Raw genomic sequence first — 21,609 nt, 5'->3', positions numbered from 1 at the left:
TCCACGGCAACCAGTCTGGCGACAGCTCCAGAGCATCCCCCTCCCCTCCCCAGTCCTGGGTACCACTAGGGGTTGATCCAAACCACACGCCATAGCTATTTTTAGCCTAAGTCCCTCCTTCTGGACAACTCAGAGCTTGGCTCCTCACCCCCTCATAGGAAAAAAAAAAAAAGAAGAAGAAGAAAGAAAAACAAAGCTGGCACACTGGCTCTTTCCTAAGAAGCTCCTTGCTCGGGGAAAATACAAGTCTTCATGTATTTGAGAATAAGGTGTTAGGTTCCCTGGGGTTTCAGAGGGCCATCTGGGAACTGGCAGCTCACCACCTTCAACATGGGTCTCTGTGTGCAGGTGCTGCTCTCAGCTCAGGCCGACCATCACGGTCTCTAGTTCTGGAGAGGCCATGGATCCAGAAGGCGGTAGCTAGAAGGAAAATAGATCTACTAAAGGAAGGAAGGCAGGGTCAGGGGTTCTAATTATTGTCACTGATTTGCACTGTGACCATAGGAGTCACTTCACTTCCCTGAGCCACAGTTATTCCATCTATACCAGGGTGTGGACAAGTGCAAATATCCCCTTTCTGCCTGCTTCACAGGGTGTGCAGATCAAATGAAAAACAAACAAACAAAAAACACCCAAAACAACAACAACAACAACAAAAACACGAAGGCTTTGAAATGTATTTTGTTCATAGCAAAAACCCTGGAAACAACCCAAATATCCACCAGAGAGAAAAGCCTAGGTTAGAGCTTACTAAGTATTCACTCAGCAAACTTCTATGGAGCCCAAGTGCCAGGCAGTGTGTTAGATGGGTGGTTACAGAATGAGTAAGTCCCTGGCCACAAGGAGCTCATTAACCATGAGGGAGAAAGACACACAAACACACAGTGGCTACTGCTACTAATTCATTGAACATCGGATATGAACGAGACACATGCCTCATTTCATACCCATGGCAACTCTATCAGATAGGTATTATTGTTCCCAGTTATAAATGAGGAAACTAAAACTGAGGCATGTTAAGTGATTTATCAAATGTCACAGAGTTGGACAGAGATAGGAGTCAAACTCCCACATCTGTATCACCTCATGCTTTTTAATTTTTTTTTTTTAAAAAGACTTCTTAGGCCGGGCACGGTGGCTCACGCCTGTAATCCCAGCACTTTGGGAGGCCAAGGTGGGCGGATCATGAGGTCAGGAGATCAAGACCATCCTAGCTAACATGGTGAAACCCGTCTCTACTAAAAATACAAAAATTAGCCGGGTGTGGTGGCGGGTGCTTGTAGTCCCAGCTACGCGGGAGGCTGAGGCAGGAGAATGGCAGGAACCCGGGAGGCGGAGCTTGCAGTGAGCTGAGATCGAGCCACTGCACTCCAGCCTGGGCGACAAGGCAAGATTCAGAGCAAAATTGACAGGAAAGTTATAGAGAGTCTCCGTATGCCCCCGTCGCCACACATGCACAACCTCTCCCACTGTCAACATCCTCCACCAGAGTGGCATATTGCTTACATGTGATGAAACTACATTGACATCATAATCACCCAAAGTCCATAGTCAACATTAGGGTTCACTCTTGGTGTTGTACATTCTGTGGGTTTGGACAAATGTACAATGATGTGTATCCACCATTATAGTCTCATTGCTGTAACAGTTCTCTACGCTCTGCCTAATCAATGCCCCTTCCCTAACCCCTCGCAACAACTGCTCTTTTTCCTGTTTCCATAATTTTCCTTCTCTGGAAAGTCATATAGTTGGAATTGTACAATACGTAGCCATTTCAAATTGGCTTCTTTCACTTAGTAATGTAAATTTAAGGTTCCTCCATGTCTTTTCAGGGCTTTGTAGTTCTTTTTGGCACGGAATAATATTCCATTTCAGGATGGCCATGGTTTATTTATCCATTTACCTACTGAAGGACATCTTGGTTGCTTTCAAGATTTGGCCATTATGAATAAAGCTGCTATAAACATCCATTAGCGGATTTTCATCTCCTTTGGGTAGATACCAAGGAGCATGATTCCTGGATCATATGGTAAGAGTATGTTTAGTTTCTTAAGAAACTGCCACACTTCCTTCCAAAGTGGCTGTACCATTTTGCATTCCCATCAGCCACAAATTCCTGTTCCTGATGCTCCACATTCCTGCCGGCATTTGGTGTTGTCAGCCTCAGCCTAGTGTTCTCTTCACAAAGTTACACTGCCTCAGTAATGTAGTATCTGTGGCATATTAACATCATGGGTTACTGTAAAGCCATAATAATTGCTGTGTTTAAATATGTGAATGTGTATATAACACAGTTACATAAAAAAGCAGAACCTAAAATTATTCTTATAAATTCATCATGACTATATTGAAATAGCTTCAGGAACACCGATAAAAATCAGAACAAAATTTGGAGAAATAGAAATATCTTATTGTTTATTTTTCCCCAGGGAAATAATGAAGAGAAGAAAGTGGTTTACAAATGCAAAGTGTTTTTGTTATTGTTATCAGTGTTATTATATCCCAGATATGGATCTATTCTTATCCAGGTCCTATAAATTTGGATCAAGAAAATATGAGCTAGAGGAGCAGGAAGACATAGAGATGGACACGGAGGGCTAGAAGCTCCTGGAATGACCTGGTAAGGTGAGAAATTCTGTACTGGATAATATAAGCTCGGGAGGCAATGACTTGGGTTCAAATCCCACCTCTGTCCACTACTAGCTGGGTGAACCAATTACTTAACCTCGTTAAACCTCAGATTTTTCGTCTAGAAAAAGAACAACCATATTACTCATCTCTTAGGGGGTTGTCATGAAGACTACATAAGGCAATGCCTGACACATTGTTAGTACTCAGTAAATGCTAGCTACTATCTTCCTCTTCCTCCTCCTCCTCATTGTCTTCTTCATGGTCATCATCATGGTCACCATCATCACCATCATCTCAGGGATGTCCTAAAAGCCTCACCCTGCCTATGCCACCTTCCTCTGTTCTGGCACCACCCTGTGAGGCCTGCAGGGGGCACTCCCGGTATACTGCCCTCTCCTCAGCTCTCTTGCTGGTGATTCTTGTTGTTCCAAGTGGAAATATCGAGTTTTCAGCCCGAGATTGGCATCAAGAGTGCTGTTAAAGCCCCAGTCAACATCCCCGTCTCCTGGGCCTGGTCCTGTCATCCGAGCTTTGAGACTGCTAGTCTGCCCTTCTCTGTCCTGCCAAGCAGCTGCTCACGTTGGTTCCACTGTGCCAGGAGCTCAGAAAGAAGAAACCAAACTCCTGGGCAAGAACACATTTGCATAGAGCTGGCCCCATTTGCTGGAGGGGGCATCACTGGCAGGGCCCTCCACTAGGCAATTTCAGCCAGCCTCTCACGTCAGTCCAGGTGCCCCTGAACCTAGCCTTGCTGACAAGGAAGAAGACCACCACTCCCTCACCTGATTCACTCATCCTGCATGTCCTAGACTTTACCTGTTATCTAACCTCAGTTCCTTATTTATCACTGAGCTCGAACTGAGGCAGGAGAAAAAAAGTTTTCCTAGGCACCAGGACACAAAACCATAGACAAGATTCTAGCTTTTGGCCTGGCACAGTGGCTCACACCTGTAATCCCAGCACTCTGGGAGGCTGAGGCATGCGGATCGCTTGAACCCAGGAGATGGAGATCAGTCTGGGCAACATGGCGAAACCCTGTCTCTACAAAAAATACAAAATTAGGTGGGTGTAGTGGTATGTGCATGTGGTCCCAGCCACCCTGGAGGTTGAGGCAGGAGGATCGCCTGAGCCTGGGAGCTCAAGGCTGCAGTGAGCCATGATTGTGCCACTGCACTCCAGCCTGGACAACAGAGTGAGACCCTTTCTGGAAAAAGAAAAAAAAGGAACTGCGGTGCAAAATAGAAAAAGAGCTTAGAAAGAGCCTACTGTGGCATGTCGCTTGGAGAACAGGGAACAGGTGATACTTTTGGGAGAAAATAAAAGGTTCACTTCCTCCAGCAGACACAGCTCTGAGCCGGGTGCAGAAATTGGCAAGCTGAATGCAGTTCAGTCCTCAACTTGCCCCATCAGCAGGTGCCTTTGTGGCAGCCCTGAGATCAGCGAATCTGGGGAGGCTTCCCTGGGCAAGATCATGAGACAGCTTGTGCAAAATCAGGCAAGGGGAAGAGGAAGCATGATGGGGAAGACAGGAGACAGTTGAGGATATGAGTGTAGTGGATCAGGGAGGCCAATCTTGTTGATTATAAAAATTTGTATAAATTCAAGGGGAATGGGGTTCTAGAAAACTCAGAGCAAAGATATGGTTGAAGGAGTAGATGTGGCAAATGACTGAAGCTGAAGATTAGAGTGAAATGGGGAGAAGCAGAGCACAGCTCCAGGTCAGACGGAACCCCGGCTGGGTTCTTGAGGCTGAGGAGCTTGCTGCCTTTCTGGCTACTTTCAGCAGAGCAGGAGGATCAGAAGCCTTCTCACATAGAGTTCTATCTTGCTTTATAGGACTGGGTAGAGACAGGCTAAGATTTAAAAGTTATATGACAATTAGAGGTGGTACAGAATTAGCCCTTACTTTACAGGTAGGAATAGGTCCCAAGAAAACAGTCAGGACTAATACTCAGGCCACCCGACTCGAGGTTCCTCGTATTTCTTTATTCCCAGTTGCCTCCCTCCTATCACAGTGCATTGGATGTTAATGGAATTTCTATCAATTGGACCCAACTGAAAAGGTACTAGAAGTCCCTAGTTAAATAAATTCATTTTTTTCTTTTTTCCTTTTTTTTTTCTTTTTGAGACAGAGTTCTGCTCTGTCATCAGGCTGGAGTGCAGTGGCGCAATCTCAGCTCACTGTAACCTCCACTGCCTGGATTCAAGTGATTCTCTTGCCTCACCCTCCTGAGTAGCTGAGATTACAGGCACACACACCCATGCCTGGCTTTTTTTTTTTTGTATTTTCAGTAGAGATGGGGTTTCACCATGTTGGCCAGGCTGATCTTGAACTCCTGATTTTAGGTGATCCACCCACCTTGGCCTTCCAAAGTGCTGGGATTACAGGTATAAGCCACGGTGCCTGGCCATTTTTTTCTTTTTTAAAAGAAAGAACTCTTTAGTAGGTAACTAAGTATTCCCCAACTTATGTCTTATAAATGTGGGTTTGTGTATATTGCATTTATTTAAAGGGGGTGATCTACTGACGTAATGATTCATTAGTGACTAGGGGAATATAGCTCAGTCCTTCTCTTGGATTTCTTCTCTGCAGCCTGAGTCATTCAGCTACGAGTTGCTCCACTACTAATGGAATTTGTTCAGCACTGTGGGATGTGAGCACCAAAATGCCACTTGGAATCCTGAATCCGGTGGTGAGCCATGTCAGTCTCTGTTCTTTTCAGACTTGTTAAATACTGACTATTCTGAGTCTCTGTCATGCCTCCCAACCCAAAGCTTTCCTGATTCCCTCTATCCACATCTGCTTTGCCAAGCACAAGCCCCTCAGACTGCTGCCCACTTGTGGATTCTCTTTCCAAAACAGGTGACACACCCCAACTCTCCTCCTCCTCTGCTCTGAGGTAGCCTCTGCCCCGTTGTAAATGAAGTAAAAGTAGAGATGAGGCCAAAGCTGGAAGCAGTGAGTCTGAAAGGAGAAGTGGAGGAGAATAAGGAAGATGCAAGCTGGGAAATGGAAAGAAGAGAGAGGGTTCCTCAAAGAGAGAAGGTTCCTCTGTCATGTTTCACGGTGGACACTGGACATTGTAACTCTGGGGAATTTTTCATACCAACATGTACTCAGGGGTCATAGCCTCTGGTTGGCAAGATTGTGTTTAAACCATGCAGATTCCCTCTGGCATTATTCTGAGACAAGCTTTGGGGTCAAATATATGTGGATTCAAATGCCAAAACTAACACTTTCCAGCTATGTTACCAGAGGCAAACCACTTAACTCCTGAGAATTTGTTTCCTCATCTCCTGATCTATCTGACATAGTAAACACTCACAAATATTAATGTCCTATGCCCCTTATTACCGATTCCCTACTGGGCTCCTAGAGACTGTTCTAGGACTTCTCTTTTGCAAACAAATTTAAAAATGAAAACCTGACATTTGATATGTACAAAAGAATATAGATGGTGGATATATGTCTATATGTTATAAAGCATAATTTAAGAACAAAAACTCAATTTAAATCACTCTTTTAAAGTCAGAACATTACAGTGCTGTTGAAGCTACCTGTGTACTTTTCCACAAGCTCCCACCCCTGCTGCTCAAGGACTTATAAAGTCTTTCTAACTGCCCAGTCCCACCCCACTCTATCCTCACTGTGATTGTTAGTAGATGACACTTCTGCAGATCACTTGTAGTTTTTTAGTCTGATTGACCAGAAGTAACACAGAATTAAGGAAGTCACGAGCACTTCCAGCCTTGGAGAGGAAGATGCCGAGTTCAGTTTGGGGGCCTGCCACGTTTTTTATCTTTTTTTTTTTTCTAGGTCTTCTGTGGTGAAGACCTCCTTCACTGTGACCTGTAAGCAAGAGGCACCTGTTTGGGGTTTTAAAACAAGGGCACAGGGACCGACGTGATGAAAACATGTTGCCTCTTCCTTTGAGACTGGAGAGAAAGGTGAAGGATGGGTCAGGTCCTGGGCTGTACTGATCTTTCTGATCCTGGTAGTGGTCATATGAATGAAAAAGGACATTGCAAACAGATGAAAGAAAGGGAGACTTGACAGCATTTGTTGGCTTAATTGACATGTCCAGGAATGGGCCCAAGGCAAGGGTGAAGAGTAAAGGTCACTTATTCTAATCGACCAGGAGTAACACAGAACTAAGGACGTCACCGAGCACTTCCACCTTTGGGGAGGAAGTTACTGAGTTCAGTTTGGGGCCCGTCAAGTCAGGATGGAAATTCCCTGCAAGCAACTAGAAATATGGAGCTCCAAAGAGAGTGTAGGATTGAAGACAGAGATTTGGGCTTCACTCAGGGACAATAGTTGGAGCTATGTAAATGACAAAGGATCAAGGGGCAAGACACAGAAAGAGAACATAAGGCTGAACCTTGAGTATTAAAAGAAGTCGCTGTAGCTTTGGGTGTGTAGGGGCAGTGGAAGAAGATGAGGCTGGAATGGCACCAGGTCCAGGTTATAATAGGCCTTCTCTTCTAGGGTAAGGAACTTGGACTTTACTTATAGATAGTTGACAGTTGCTGAAGGTTTTAAAACTTGGAAGTGATATGGTCAGATGTGTGTTTCAGAGAGATGTATTTTACCGGTGCTTAATTACTTTTAAATAAAGAAATTCATAATCCAAAGAATTATTAGAGTGGAGGAAGACTGGAGGTAGGAAAACTAGTTAGAAGGCTGCTGCAGTAGCCCTGGTGTATTAGGCCGTTCTTGAGTTGCTATAAAGAAATACCCGAGACAGCACATGGTGGCTCAAGCCTGTAATCCCAGCATTTTGGGAGGCTGAGGTGGGAGGATTGCTTGAGCTCACAAGTTCAAGACCATCCTCATCAACATAGCGATTTTTCGTCTCTACTAAAAATCAAAAAAAAAAAAAATAATAGCTGGGTGTAATGGTGAACACCTGTAGTTCCAGCTATGTTTGAGGTTGAGGCAGGAAGGCTGCTTGAGCACAGGAGTTCAGGGTTGCAGTGAGCTGTGATCACACCACTGCACTCCAGCCCAGGGGACAGAGTGAAACCCTGTCTCAAAAAAAAAAAAAAAAAAAAAAGATTAAAAATTAAAACAACAACAACAACAACAACAGACACTGGGTAATTTATAAAGAAAAGAGGTTTAATTGGCTCACAGTTCTGCAGGCTTTACGGGAAGCATGGTGCTGACATCTGCTCAGTTTCTCGGGAGACCTCAGGAAGCTTTTATGGTGGAAGGCAAAGCAGGAGCAGGCACATCACATGGCAAGAGCAGGAGCAAGAGAGAGTTGATGATGAGGGGTGTTGCCACATACTTTTTTTTGAGACGGAGTCTTGCTCTGTCACCCAGGCTGGAGTGCAGTGGCGCAATCTCTGCTCACTGGAAGCTCCGCCTCCTGGGTTTACGCCATTCTCCTGCCTCAGCCTCCTGAGTAGCTAGGACTACAGGTGCCCGCCACCTCGCCCTGCTAGTTGTTTGTATTTTTTAGTAGAGACAGGGTTTCACCGTGTTATCCAGGATGGTCTTGATCTCCTGACCTCGTGATCCGCCCATCTCGGCCTCCCAAAGTGCTGGGATTACAGGCTTCAGCCACCGCGCCCAGCCTGCCACATACTTTTAAACGACCAGATCTCACGAGAACTCACTATCATAAAGATAGCACCAAGCTGTTGAGGGACCTGCCCCCAAGATCAAAACAGCTCCCACCAGGCTCATGTCCAGCATTGGGGATTACAATCCAGCATGAAATTTGAGCAGGATCAAAGATGCAAACTTATTACCTGGTGAGAGGTAATGGTGTCTTAGACTACAGCAATGGTAATGGAATAGAGAGGAAGGGGACAATATTGAGGCTATTTAGAACACAGATGCATTGATTCAATAAGGGAGATGAGGTGAGGAAGATTGAAGAATCTAGGATGGCTGCCATGTTTCTGGTTGGGTGATGATAGTGTATCTACCACGGTAGAGAATAAATGAAGAGGATCACTCTTGTGAGCAAGGTGACATGTTCTACTTTAAATATGTTGAGTTTGAAATGGATATCTGGGTGGGCTGGACATATTGACACGTGGGTGGTAGTTGAAGCTAAATGCATGGATAACATTTTTGGAAAAATAATAAGTGCACAATAAATGTCTGTTAATGATTCCATAAATCATTACGGTCCCCTTGCTTTCTCTTCTCTGGTGTTCTTCATGTTTATTTTGGAGTTCCACCAGAGCCTCCAAGCCAAGCTTGTCCAACCCTCAGCCTGTGGGCTGTATGCAGCCCAGGATGGCTTTGAATGAGGCCCAACACAAATTTGTAAACTTTCTTAAAACATTATGAGGGTTCTTTTTGTGATTTTTTTTAAAGCTCATCAGCTACTGTTAGTGTTAGTGTACTTTATGTGTGGCCCAAGACAATTCTTCTTCCAGTGTGGCCCAGGGAAACCAAAAGATTGGACACCCCTGCCTAAGTCCTCTCTGTCTTTGAATGTCAAGACTGTGGCCCCCTTAAGGATCTTTTGGATGTCCTATTTTTGGTAACTTAAAGTTCTTATATCAGTCTTCTAAGCTGGCCCTCAGACCATCTCACCACAGCCCCTCATCCACATTGACTTAGGAAGAGAGGGCATTGGGAGTGTGAAAAAGAAAAACTGAAAGACTGTTTCTTTTTTCTTTTTTTGTTTGTTTTTTTGTTTCATTTTGTTTTGTTTTTGGAGATAGAGTCTTGCTCTGTCCCCCAGGCTGGAGTGCAGTGGTATGTTCTCGGCTCACTGCAACCTCTGCCTCCCAGGTTCAAGTGATTCACATGCCTCAATCTCCCAAGTAGCTGGGATTATAGGCGCGCACCACCATGCCTGGCTAATTTTTGTATTTTTACTAGAGATGGGGTTTTGCCATGTTGGCCAGGCTGGTCTCAAACTCCTGACCTCAGGTGATCCACCTGTCTCGGCCTCCTAAAGTGCTGGGATTACAGGCATGAGCCACTGTGCCTGGCCTGTTTCTAGTACATTATCTGGTTTCTATTTCTCTCCTCTCTGTGAGTAGAGTTCTCAAAAGTGTAACCTATACTTGCTGACAGTTTCTCACTTTCTAGTGGTAACTTGTAATCTGGTTCCCACCTTGCTCACTCTTCTGAAATTGCTCTCAAATGTCACTAGAGACTTTGTCACTGCCAAGCCCAATGCCTCTTCTCTCTGTACCTGTTGGCACTGTTAGAACCTCCTCCTTAACAGTTTCTCCTTCCTTGGATCCATGACATCTCACTTTCTTTGTCTCCTTCCTGCCTGTCTGGTGGATTCTCTTTCACTCTTTGGGGGTCCTTCTTCTTCCCATCCCCTAAACATAGGTATTCCTCACTCTCTGTGCCAGGCTCTCATTTCTCTGTGCAGTATTTGTTGGGAGCTACCCTGTTCTCATGGCTTCAACTCACCCTGCCCTGGCAGCAGTGACCTCCTTTCTCTCTCTGGTTCTGACCCCTCTCCACAGCTTCCAGCTCTGAACTCATCACTTCCTCTTTCCCCACCTCAATCTCCTCACCAGGTGTGATCCACCCCGCAGGTTCCCCTATGCCCATGAATGATCTCGCAGTTCTGATCACTTGACTTGAGACTCTAGTATGATCTCTGCAGCTTCCCTCTTTTGCTCATCATGTCAAGTTGGCTTCAAAGTTTTTTCATTTTCTTTTGGTTTTTCTGTACTCCAATTCATTTTCTGTGTTCCACTTTTCACCACTGCCACGCCGACTTGGGCTCTCATCTCTTCATGCTTATATTATTGCAATTGTTTTCTATCTAGTCTACTTCCCTACTATAACCCCTTGGTTCAAACTATTTTGTCACCTCCAGATTAATTTTCCTAAAATTCCATAGCTTTCTCCTACCCCGTCCTTCCCAAGAACCTTCAATTGCTCTCCATTGCCTACAGAAACTCTGGCCTGACCACAAATCAGCACAACTCTGTGTTTTTTCCAGGTGCTCCCCTAACACAAACACTGCCTATGGTGCCTAACCTTTAGTCCAGTCCTTCCAGCTTCTCCAATGAGGCTACTTGAATGGATATTTACTTATCTTATGACTTTTAGCGGTTAAACTAAGCTACATTCCTAGTTTCTTTCCTTTTTTACCTGAATTTATAGCAACTCAGTATGGTAACACTGGTTATTGATTAGCAGTTAAATGCTTATGATGATCAGGAATGAGGAAATAATTATATTCTTCTTTAATAAATGCTGGGGGTGGGAGTGAATTAAAACCTCTCAAAACATAGATTCAGGAAATTAAAGAAGTCTTTGGTGACGAAAGGGTTGAGAACCATCACCCTGCACTCTAATCTAGTAAATGGGACAGTTTGATGCTGTTTCCCAAGTGAACTTGTATTTTCATGTCTCCCCAGGACGTTCCCTCTGCCTTAAATGGAACAGAGTCCTGGGGACCATCTCTCAGCACCTGAATCTTCTGCTTCCTTTGGGACCTTAATCAGATGTTACCTCTTTCCTCCCACATCTGCTAGGAGCCCTTTGAGTAGAATGACCTCTCCCTTTCGCAGCCTTCAGTACCTCCCGCACTTCGCTGCGGGTTCCGGCCTTATCTTTCCTTGCAGAGAAAGCCGCTGCAGGTGGGCACGGTGTGCTGTGCATCTCGCACCCAGCACCGCACCTGGGACTTAGGAAACGGTGAACAACACGGGAATTGTGCCCAAAGATACAGTCCTGTGGCCCAGGGAGCCCAGGCCTACTCCGCCCCAATCTCACTTCCAGGCGCCGCCTTCGGCGCTGCCTGCAGGGCCACTGGGCCGGTACTGAATTCATTTCCACTTCATTAACTCGGCCCCAGTCCCGCCCCCCGGCTCCAGCTCTGGTAACCCATCTCTGACACGACCGCCTCCCTTTTCTTCCTTCTCCCTTCCCCTGTCACCCTGCCAGCTCAGCTCCTATCGCGTCGCGTATCGTCTCTTCATCTCTCTTTCTCCCCGGGTCTGTCTGGGTCTCTGTCTTTGGGTATTTCTCTCTGCGCCTGCAGCTGTCTGGGTCTCCGCTTCCTTGCCCCGCACGCCCCGCCCCCTGCCCAAGCCCCTCCAACCCGGCGGCTCGAGCCTGGCGCTCCACTCTCCCATTGGTCCGTCCGGAGCCCCCCGCCCCCGCCTGCCCGGCCCCCCTCCGGGCCCCTCCATTCACACAAAGTTTGGCTCCGGCGCTGCGGAGGGAGGGGGCGGCCCGGCCCGGCCCAGCTCTGCCCCCGGCCGGCCCGACCCCGGCCCCGGCCCCTGGACAAGCCCTTATCTGATCCCAGCTCCGGGTTTAAGAGTCCTGGCCAGGACCGTCGCACAGCTCTGCTCCTTACTCCTGTCCGCCCCGTCAGTCCATCTGTCCCGCTGCCCCGCGGCCCATCCAAGGGGCCACTCCACCTCGGACCCAAGGTAAGACCCTGGCCCTGATGAAGGAGTTCTGCCGCCCCGGCCGGGTCCTGTCCCCCTAACTCTCCAGAGACATCGGGGTCCCAGCTCCTCAGTCCCTACCCTGCCTGGCCTCAGCGGTACCGTCTTGTTCCCCTGCCTCCCGCCTTGGGCAGTCCCAAACTGAGCCTCCTGGGAAGGGCTCCCCACGAGGACACTAGCCAGGCTGGTCACCTCAGCACTTTCATCTAAGGAAGGGGCTTTCCCGATGCCCCCTCCCACTGGGCAGACCACCAGTTGCATCCCCGCTCCTCTAGTTAATACAGTGACAATCACACATCACCTGGCACCCCATACACAGGCACAGCAGACAGTGCGCCCTCCTCCCCATATGGACAGGTTATTCCCATCCCCAGCCCCTCCCCCACTCCCCATACAGTGACAATCACATAGTGACACCCATGATCGCTAGTTCCTACATGGGGAGAGAAACAGATACTGGCAGCTTAGACCGGGGAGACACCAAAGCCTGGTGTGCTCCAGACCCCTGCCCACCCAATCTCTTCCTTCCATTCTGAGTGGCTCCCATTTTAAGACATCCCTCCTCATTGCCCCTCACCCTCACCCCAGCTGTTTCAGACTGAGATTTCCAGAAGGAAAGGAGCAAGGCCACTTCTGCTAGAGTGAGAAGGGCAGATTGGGTTCTATAAACTCACCCTCCAGACGGAGATGCCCCTTCCCATTCCATCCCTCCTCTCACCAGAACTAACCTGGGGCACCTGTGTTACGGAAGACATGAAGGATGGAACTTCCTGATTTGGGGGAGGAGAAAAAAGAATCCTTCTGCCAGGAATGGGTAGAAGGACAACACTGGGAAAAAGTGGGGGTGGGTTCTGGTGTCTTGAGGTTTAATTCCAGTGAGTGCCCCAGGCAGGGTGAGGCAGATGGGGAAGTGGAGATGGTGAAGAAGCTGGTGCAGATTTGGACCCCAAATAGGTCAGTGCTTAAAGCCTGCTTCTGTTGCTTACCAATACAAATTCTGACTAAAGATGTTTGGCCAGTCTGCTCTTGCTGTGGTGTTTGAATTTCTTTTCTTCCCACTGGATTGCTTTAGGCTGTCTGGGTGAGAGGGAGATAATGACAGGAGATTTAGGGCCCCCGTGTGAGAGATGGCCTTGTTTAAGGGTGCTGAGGAGGGCCTGGAGTGGTTGTCATGAAATCAGCCCCAGGAGGGGTGAGCAGCCGCCACTGAGTTCAATTTAGTTTCATCCTGAAACTCTCTCCCTAATCTCCAAGGATTTTTGAACATATTCCTGGCATGATGGTGGGTACCATCCTGTGCCAAGTGTTAGGGCTTGTACATTTCTCCGGGGGTAGACTGGGTATGGGGGACCAAGTTTGTAAGGAACCAGGCATCCTGACTCATAACTGGTTCTTCAGGGAGGAAGAAATGAGGGAGGAGGGGGACGGAAGGCATCATACCAGGGAGAGGGTCCAGGGCTGAATTGCGGAGGCAATAGGCACGGCCCAGGCAGTGCCAACTCCTTTCCCCGCTGCCTCCCCCAAGTCCTTTGGTGGTGGTGGCAAGGGAGGAAGGGAGGGAGAGTGTGTTGGGGGGTGATCTGGGCCAGTCCAGCCTCCCAAAGCCCTTGCCAACCTGGGTCCTGAAAGGAGCTGCTGTTTTCTGAGCCATCCCCCCACCCCCCACCCAGAGCCTGAGCAGCCAAGTTGTCTCAGCGGATATCAAATGGCAATGACTCCACTGATGGAAGGTGGGTGGGGAATGGGAGTGGCAGGGGTAGCAGGGTTATGGTTCCAGTCCCTCTGTGGCTCTAATGCAGAACCCCTCTGCTATCCCTTACCCTGAGGAAAAAAAAATCTGTCTCCCCCAACATCTGACCCACATCCAGTCTATGGGTGCATATGTTTGTGTGAGGGGATTAGTGATCTGCACGTTGGTATCCCCCACCTCCTCCATATGCCCCATGGAACCACATTCTAGCTCCCTCCCACCTGCATCACTGTGCATAAGCTCATTTACAGCTCCAGCTTGGTTGGCGTGAGCTACAAGGAAGTGACTGGCAGAGGACCCAGGGACCTTCCTTCCCTTGACCTTCCTGGGAACCAGAGAGGCTGGGACACTTGGATCACAGTGGGCTCAGATGAAGTCCTCTGGAGTCATTCTGTGATTGGTGGGATGGGCATTTAAAGCTCTAGCGGGTGGGTCATGCAGAAAGATCCGTTTCCTCAAAGGATACTCCTGAGCCTCCTAGTAAAATGCTTGGTTTCTGCACACAAGATGGAAAGATAGGCCGAGCCTCCTGCCATTGGTCAGGAGGAAAAGAGACACTGGGCAATGGAGTCCCTAAACTTTCCTGCCACAGGTTATTTAGGACGGAAGAAAAAAACCTCCACTCTCCCTCCCTTCCTCGGCCTAGATTCTTCTCTTGCCTGACTGGTCAGTGCTCCTGTCCAGGCTGAGGCCAAACTGTCCAGGATAGCAGTGGGGCCCTGGAAGGGGGCAGAGAAGGAATCAGCCAAGGCACATCATTGAGAAGAAACTACAGAAAGATTGGAGAGGAAAGGGAGATTTAAAATCTAAGTGTTCTAGCACCCAATGATGGGTGGTTGGCTGGGCAGCTCCTGGGAATGAGAGTTTGCCATGTCACCTCACACTCTGGCAGGCTGAGTTCAATGCTTTTCTTCCCTCTTCTGAGTTTAGCCTACATGTTTGCCACCATTCTTTATGGAGAGAGTGCATCTGGTGGCCCCTCTTCCTCCCCTCCCCCATCAGAACCTTGAAAGGGCAAAGAGAAAGGGATTGTGGGAAATGCCCTCCCGTGGGTGTCTGCCAGCTTGGAGCCTGGATTTGAGGTAGTGGGGGAAGGGAGGGACTGGCTCTGGAATGTGAGAGAGAAGTAAGAACAGAACTTTGTGGCATGAAGAAGGAGGTTGGAGAAGCAGGAGCTAGAGGGGACTGAATCAGACCTCCAGCCTCCAACAAGGTACAGCACAGAAAGAGTATACGTAGCCATTGTGCAACTTTTCCGACGGCAGAAGACCTGGGGAAAGGATTGTGGCTGCAGCTGGAAGGACTTAGGTTAGATCTCAGGAAGCACATCCCAGAAAAGGAAAGACATTTGAAATGGAGACTGGGAAGGAAAGAGAGACCACTTTCTGGACCAAAAAACCAAACCAAACCAAAACAAAACCCACCAACTAAATCCCCAAACAAAGAAGCCCATCCTTAAAGCTTCCAAGAGGAGTGATGGAGCTCAGAGCACAGGGATTATTGTGACAACTGTCAGGGGCCTCTCCTGGGTGACTGTTGCACCTCTCTCTTGCTGTTCCAGGGTTACTTTCCGCTCTGAGAGACAGCAGGCACTATGGTTAAGAGCACAGCCTTGGAGTCCGACTTTGTGGGATTCCGTCCTAGTTTACCACTTAGTAGCTAAAGAAGTCTCATCCTCACAATAGGGCTCATAACTGCTGTGAGGATGCACAGTGACTATTATAAAGGGCTTGGAATGGTCCTTAGTCTGTAAAAAGTGGAGTTGTGGGCCATTACGTTTCTCCCACCACTCTAACGTTTTCTACTCTGTCATCTTTCCTGGTTCCTAGGCTTTGTCCCAGCCCTTCACTGTGGGTTTGGTTTTGTTTTGAGATTCTGTCCTGGGTTTTTTCTTCCCACCCTTCTGGAGTTTGGAAAGGTAGAAGAAGTATCAAGTGGTTTCAGATGAAGTTCCTCCCTTGATTCCAATAGGCTGGGCCTTGCTTGAGGTGGGGTCTCCACACCGACAGCCCCTGTTTTCCACAAGTTTTTGCCAAGCAGATGTCCTGTCTTCAGATTCAATAAATGAGAACTGAGCTGTTGAGCTTTCACCAAATAGTCTCTTTTCCCATTCTCAGCAACTTCTCTTTCGGTCAAAGACTTCTGTCAAAGACTTCTGTCGGTCAAAGACAACCCCCACATCTCATTCCTACTCCCATGGCCCTGCCTATCACTCTTTTCTTCTTCATCCTGCCTCTCCCTCTCCCAGCCCAGGTTTGCCCCCACAACTTCTCTCAGATTTATATGCCCTCCTCTTCTTGTGTCTCCTGATTGGCCTGTTCATCCCATCAGCCTGGATGCCCACAGCAGCCTCCTTAATGACCTCTCTGACTCCAGCCCCCTCTCTCCTCGATTCCTTCCCTGTACCCTATAACGAAATTATCACTGGAATTATCATTATGAAGCTCAGTTTTATCTTGTCTTTTCCCTACCCAGATACATCCATTGGCACTGGATAAAAATTTCCCAATCACGGTCTTCAAGAGACTTTATGTCTTTCTCCCATCCCCTCCAGCCCCACATCTTGTGAACTGCACTCCTCAGACCCTGTTCCTGGGAAGCATATCCCAGGCAGTCTCTGAGCCATGCTCCTCCCCGCACTCTGGGCCCTCACAAAGGCCATTCCAAGTCTCACCCCTCCCGCAGACCTCTATTCTCCTGTTTCCCTCTCTGCTCTGCCATCTTGCTTGTCACTTGCATCTGCGACTCGGCCCAGGGTTCCCCATGCATGGCGATGTTGGAGGAGACATCTTGTCTCCCTCATTAGCCGGGGGTTTCCTCTAGGGTAGGGTCTGTGTCTCTGTCAGATTGGCAAAAGCATCTCTTCTCTCTCTGGACCCTCTGGCACCCAGCAAAGGGCCTGGCTTCTAAGACACAAAGTAGCTACTGTCCAGTTTGACTCTAGGTAGGACACATTTCTGATTGCTTATTCTTGGGGGAGGAGCCTGACTTTGGAGGGTGATGTGAGCATCCTGCAGCAGGTTGTGTATAGGATCCTACTATCTAATTCTATAGGAGACCTCAAGAGAAACCCTTCTCCTACCAATGACCCCATCCTGTAGACAAGGCTTCACCCTAAGATTACAAGCCTTAGAACACCCAATTTATAGTCTTCTAAGCATTGTTGCTCCACCCACCCCTCCCCCACACAAATGCAGGTCTGTAGGCCCCAGAGAGCCTTTCTCCCCTCGCCACGGCGCTCTGACTCCAGCCCGATGTTGGGCTTGTCAGCAGCAGCGTCTGGAGTGAAAAAGGGGGATGAAGGTTCAGAGTCTAGTCTGAGGCAGCCCCATTGTCCTGAGCGTGCCTCTGAGCAGGGGCTTGCAAGGTGGGAGACACGTGGGGTCACCTCCCAAGTGGGGTATAGGTCTGACCTCTTAGTGTGGCATTCTCCCTGGACCAGCCTCCTCAGCTCCACCTCTGATCCCAGTTCCAACTGGTAGAGCCAGGCACACTCCTTCTCCACATGTCTAAACCTCCTGGTTGACCCTGTGATAAAAAAGATATGGGCAACTGGTAAGAGGGGAGGGTGAGTGTGTTAAAGTCTAGAGCACTGGTTCTTAAACTTTTTGACTTCAGGACCACTTTACATTCTAAAAAATTACTGAAGACTCCAAAGAGCTTTGGTTTGTGTGGGTTCTATTTATGAATATGTACTATGTTAGAAATGAACACTGGGACACATGAAATAATTATTAACTATTGCATGTTAACAAAATGATGTATTTTTAATGAAAAACAGCTGTATTTTCCAAAGTAAACACACAAAAAATTAATGAGAAGAGTGACATTGTCTTATATTTTCACAAATCTTTTTAAATGTTTGGCTTAATCAAAGACAGTTGGTTTCTCATCTGCTTCTGCATTTAGTATGTTGCAATATCATATGTCATGTAGCTTCTGGAAAACTCTGCTGAACACTATGAAATAATGAAAGTGAAAAGGGCAAATACTGTATTGTTAGCGTTATTACGAAGACAGGTTTGACTTTGTAGAGCCTCCAGAAGGGTCTCAGGAACCCTCAGGAACCCTCCAAAAGGGTCCAGGGAGCATACTTTGAGAACTGCTAGTCTAGAGGAACCTCAGAAGACAGTTTCAAAAACCTGGGCCAATTTGAATGTCCTGGCTGATTTCCTTCAGCTGCCATGGTCTTTTGAATGTTCTCACTAGGGAGGTATTATGGGGTAGTGGTTCATCATGTAAGTTCTACCTCTGTTCTACTACTCACCAGCTACGTGGCCTTGGGCAAATTATTAATATCTCTGTGCTTCAGTTTTCTCATCTGTAAAATGGGGCTTTAAAAAGCACCCACTTTTAGAGTTGCTGAGAATTAAATGACCTAATAGGAAAGGGCTCAGTGTAGTGCTCAATGATGTGAGATGTCATTACATTCCGGAGTCTTGCCCCTGAATCCACTGCGCATTGTCCTGAAGACAGGGAGCTGCAGAGGAGATCCATCCAATGCTACACAGACGAGCTCAGCCCAGAGAGCGAAAGTGACTTGTGCAAGTTCCCAGAGAGGGTGGACAGGGTTGCTGGGCCCTGAACCCAGGAGTTCTAAGGCCTAGCTCTATCTCTGCTCTCCCCGCCAGAATTTTTTTGTGGAGAGTGGAGGAGTAGGGTCCTGAGACGGGGAAGGAAGCAGACCTTACCTTTCTTTTCCCAGCAATCTCAGGTGAGCCCAGGACCAGGGCAGTACAGTGGGAAGCCTTGAGGGCAGATAGCAGGGAGAACTTCCGACACTGACAGCGACTGAAAAGAGGAGAAAGAAAGCCAGGAAGACATTCTCAAGCCCAGAGATTGTTTTGACTTTCCTTGTGGGGAGCAGTTCTGCAAAGTGCCCCCGGCCTTCTCTTCCTGGGGCTCGTAGGAAGTCTGTGATTGGGCGACCCTGCTTTTCATGAGGTGCTCAGTCCCGCTCACTGCCCTCCTCTCAGCTGTCCCACCACCCAAGGCCCAGGAGCCTCTCCCCAGATCGCACCTTCTGGCCCTGCCCTTTGTGCTGAGGCCCCACAAATCACAACATGGTGCCTTGAAAAGGGCAGTTGGTGGTGCTAAGGGCATTGATGAGGATAGGGGTGCCTGCTGGGGTTCCCTGGGCAGAAGAAGGGGAGCCTCTCCCCACAGACTACAGAACAGGAGGAGGCAGATGGGGAGATAGACACATACTGGGAAGAGCTAGTCCTGGCTCATTGATCCTTCAACCAAATTGCCCTGAGCTGGGCTTCCAGCACCACCTTCATTAGTTCAGGCTAAATTCCCTGGAAGAGCACAGGTGGGAGGCGACTCTTGTCCCTAACCCCTGCTTCCCCTGTAGTAGCTTCTTCAGCCTCCAGAACCACAGCAGATGGAGATCTCAAAGAAGGTGGCACCCCAAGTAAGTAGAACCCCAAAGATCCCAAACCCTGAGCACATGCCCTTTCTGCTGGGGTTGGAGAACTTGCTATGTATTACTCCATTTTTCTTCTCCTGCCCACACAATTCCTTTGCATAGATGGTAAAACTGAGGCAAAATGTGGGAGGACTCAGACTGCCCACCCACTTCTTTCTAGAGCCCAGCCGGGGACCAAGGGGCTTGGCATCCCGCAGCCCCTCCCCCTCCATTCCTACCAGTCCCTGTGGCTTTTTCCATTTGGAAAGTCCTTTCTGGCGAGTGGCAGGTTTGGAGGCCCTAGTCTAGTCTCCTCCCCTGTCTCCTGGGCAGTGCCCCCAGGGGAGCCCCTGTGGGCCAAGATCGCCTCAGTCTCAGTTCTGGGCCCCCCTCACCCTCTACCAGCAGTCCCCCAGCTCCCGCCCCTGGGCTGTGGGACAGGGAGAGGGCTGAGGGGCTGGCTCTGCATACTAATGTCCTGCCCATTGTCAAAGCCCCTTTGTGCCAGGGAGCTCCATTGAGGCGGCTCCGGGGCGGGCACAATGGGGGCTCTGTCCCCTAGTTCCCCCAAACAGTCACCTGCTTTCAGAGCCTCCCCCACCACCCCCCCCCCTTTGCCCCAGTGTCCGGAGGGCCCAGAGAGCACGGCGGAGTGGGCCCTGGGCCAGGGGGGATGGGCAGGAGGCAACCCCCCCCACTCTCTGGGCAGGCTGGGGAGATGGGCATTTGACAGGGCAGGCTGCAGAGGGCACACAGAGGGGAGAGGCCCTAGGCTCACAGGGGCAGGGGCAGTCTGTGGGGGAGTTGGAATGCAGGTTCTGTGAGGCCTGAGAAGGGGAAGGGGCGCTCAGAGCCTGCCCACTCCTTGGTTCCATATGCCCAGCCTGGGCCTGTGGCTGCCACCTCTCCTCCTCCCACCACAGGACTCCCCGAGGCTCATATATGCAGAGACACACAGGCATACACTCATCTATGCGGCCCCACACACGGCTCCCAACACACACCCAAACGGATGTGCCCAGACACAACACACTGAGCCCAGCACACAGACCGCACGTCCACACCACCACCCCCTGGCATATGCACCTGCACACCCACCCTCCCCCCACCCCACCCCCTTCCCTTTTGCACCCCTCCACGGCCGCAGGCATCTCAGCACCGTGTCCCTCCCCCCCATGCCCTTGCTGCCCTCTGCTGCTCTGACACAGGTTATAACAAGTTTGCACTTGTTGTGACCTTAAGAATGTGGCCCTGGGGCTGAAAATGTCCTGCTGCCCCAGACCGCACCTGCTTATACGTTAACCATGGACACAGCCTCTGCTGCACTCTAAGCATGGCTCCCATTCCTGCTCCAACCATGGAGACAGTTAGGTGGGCAGGCCCCCTACCCCAGAGCTAAGTCTAGTACCCTGGACTGAGCTCTATGTGAATAACGAAAGCCCCACCTGGCCTCGCTGGCACAGGTCCAGTGTGTCTGTCTTTGCCTTTGCCCAGGGCACATAGGTATTTCCTAGCCCTTCCTGGCCCCGGGAGGTAGACGGAACAGTTATCATTTTCCCAGAAAGGCTCTGAGAGGTGAGATGATGGTTTCCAGGCAGCTGGTGGCAAGGCTGGGACTAGAATGGAGGTCTCTCGCCTCTAGCTTTTTTGTGTTTTTTTCCCCCAACTATTTGTCTCTTGGTTTTGCTTAGATGACCCCACCCCCAACCCTATCTACAGTTCCAACTGAGCTTTCTTTTAGCCACCTTTTTTGGGAAGGAGTGGGGGCATGGTGAGGGGAAGGGGTGGTGAGAACGGGTCTAGGAGCCTTAAGTGGGCTTCTGGGTCTAGAAAGAACCTCCGAAAGTCACCTTGACCCTTGCACTACCCCTAGGCAGAGTGAGCCTACGTCCTTTCACTGCCCACCCTCCTACCGGCCCCACTTCTGCTACAAACTCTGGATCACTGGAAAGTAACCCCACAGCCTTCTTAGCTAGGGTTTGGAGTTGGGGATTTCTATCAATTATAAGTCCTTCATGCTGCCTAGCACTGGCCTTCCCCAGTTGTTACCCTATGTCTGCATGAGAATCTGTAGGCTGTATCTATGGCTCGCCTGCTATTCTGGTCCACAGCATCTTCTAGCAGTCGGGAGCAGATGCCCTAAAAAGGGAAGACAGGAAGGCCCACTGGGATCCCAGAGACTTGAGGGCTGACTGCACAGTGGTGTGCTGGGGCCTGGGAGGGTGGATGGGGTCATGGTTGCAGAAACTCTGTTAGATAGAGAAGTAAGCTGATATTGGTTTGGTCATCAGCAAATATTATATTGAGTGCTAATCTCCATGATGTTTCCTCACATCACAATTGTATGGGAGAACCTCAGGGCCCTTCTATCCTTCTCCCTTCCCCTCATCTAGAATGCTTCGCCTCTGGCTACTGG

The 21,609-nt window shown here is 49.1% G+C and overlaps 1 protein-coding gene across 1 annotated transcript in view; it reads left to right on the top strand.

Moving 5' to 3' along the window:
• The first annotated feature begins 11,560 nt into the window (after nt 1-11,560).
• KCNJ10 (potassium voltage-gated channel subfamily J member 10) overlaps nt 11,561-21,609 on the top strand; it is a 32,974-nt gene continuing 22,925 nt past the window's right edge. The window contains exon 1 of the mRNA XM_025364954.1: nt 11,561-12,015. The gene's annotated coding sequence lies outside the window, so the exon portion shown is untranslated. The remainder of the gene's footprint in view (nt 12,016-21,609) is intronic.

This window comes from Theropithecus gelada, chromosome 1 (assembly GCF_003255815.1).
Source record: "Theropithecus gelada isolate Dixy chromosome 1, Tgel_1.0, whole genome shotgun sequence".
Classification (NCBI taxonomy): Eukaryota; Metazoa; Chordata; class Mammalia; order Primates; family Cercopithecidae; genus Theropithecus; species Theropithecus gelada.
Note: the sequence above shows the minus strand (reverse complement) of the source record. Positions and strands in the feature narration are given on the sequence as shown.